The sequence below is a fragment of the Trachypithecus francoisi genome, unplaced genomic scaffold (assembly GCF_009764315.1).
Source record: "Trachypithecus francoisi isolate TF-2019V2 unplaced genomic scaffold, Tfra_2.0 Lachesis_group8, whole genome shotgun sequence".
NCBI lineage: Eukaryota > Metazoa > Chordata > Mammalia > Primates > Cercopithecidae > Trachypithecus > Trachypithecus francoisi.
The window spans coordinates 118,445,261-118,446,883 of record NW_022681473.1 but is presented as its reverse complement, the minus strand read 5'-3'; the positions used below and the strand labels follow the sequence as shown (position 1 = coordinate 118,446,883).

At 53.0% G+C, this 1,623-nt stretch overlaps 1 pseudogene; it reads left to right on the top strand.

The window, feature by feature from the left end:
- Window positions 1–561: 561 nt before the first annotated feature.
- On the top strand, window positions 562–1,397 carry LOC117081073 (annotated as a pseudogene).
- Window positions 1,398–1,623: the final 226 nt, after the last annotated feature.

The window sequence follows — 1,623 nt, the reverse complement described above, 5'->3', positions numbered from 1 at the left end:
ACCTTATGTTTGTGTAACCAGTATTTTTTTTCCCCCTGAACTTCCAGGGCCTAATCTGCTTTCTCCCTCCCTAGCTAAACAAAAGAGAAGCTGAAATAATTTGAACTACCCCTTTCAGTGGGCAGCCCATTTGATCTCTACCTTAGCCAGAGCCTTAATGCGTCAATGTGAGCATAGCAGTGCCTTGCAGCACCTGAGGCACAGTACATTGTTTAAAGAGTGACAGTGCGTCCCACTCCAACGACAACCACACTCACAGCAAAGGGTCCCTTGCCTGTGTGGAGAGTGAGCTATGGTAGAAAATTTGCAGACCTCATTACCTCTTCACCAGTTGAAAAATCTTATTTATTTATTTATTTATTTATTTATTTAATTTTCCCTACCTAAGCCAGGGGTAGTCAAACATTTTCCGTAAAGGGCCAGGTAGCATCATAAATATGTTAGGCTCTGCAGGCCTCTTAGATTTTTGTCATGTATTCTTTTTTGCTTCCTGTTTGTTTTATTTTGTTTACAATGCTTTAAAAATGTAAAAAAAAGAAGATCACTGGAATCTCGCGGGTCCCTCGGGCCGCACAGGGACAAGCAAAGGCTACATCCAGATGCCAAGAATGCACTGACGCCTGTTCCTGGAAGCCAGGCTCCCACCCAGCCCCTGGGAGCAGCAGCCTCCAGCCCCTTGGGACCTTCATCTCTGCCCTGCTGACCCATGCGGGTTGGGCCAGGATCCCAGGAGGCTGACACTGTCCTCCACTGAGACCTGAAAAATGTCATCAGGGCAAGGCCCAGGGTTTCCCAGGCAGGAGTGCAGAAAGCTTGCCCTGCCCTCTGCTTCTGAGGAGCAGGTAACCCGGGACATGGAGAAGGTTTTCCGCAGCTAGGTTTTTGACTGCCATCAGCAGGAACAGGAGGCTGAAGGGCCAGCCGCCCCTGCCGACCCAGAGACGGTCACCTTGCCCCTCCAACCTAGCAGCACCATGGGGCAGGTGGAACGGCAGCTCACCATCCTCTGGGATGACATCAACCGGCTCTATGACTCGGAGTTCTAGACCATGCTGCAGCACCTGCAGCCCACGGCAGAGAACGCCTACGAGTACTTCACCAAGATCGCCTCCAGCCTGTTTGAGAGTGGCATCAACCAGGGCCGTGTGGTGGCTCTCCTGGGCTTCGGCTACCATCTGGCCCTACATGTCTACCAGCGTGGCTTGACTGGCTTCCTGGGCCAGGTGACCTGCTTCGTGGTCTTCATGCTGCAACACTGCATTGCCTGGTGGATGGCGAAGAGGGGCAGCTGGGTGGCAGCCCTGGACTTGGACAATGGTCCCATCCCGAACGTGCTGGTGATTCTGGGGGTGGTTCTGTTGGGCCAGTTTGTGGTACAAAGATTCTTCAAATCATGACTCCCAAGGGTGTCCTTTGGGGTCCCAACTGTGACCTCTGCCTGGACTTAAGTCTTCACCTTCTCTGCTCCCTTGCAGGGGTTGCCCTTCAAAAGTACAGAAGCTTTAGCAAGTGTGCACCCCAGCTTTGGAGGGCCCCTGCTTGGGGGCCTGTCAGGCTGCAGAAGTGCCTCAACATCACCTGATGCTAATGGGCCCTCTCTCTGGGCCCAGGGGCTGTGCCCTC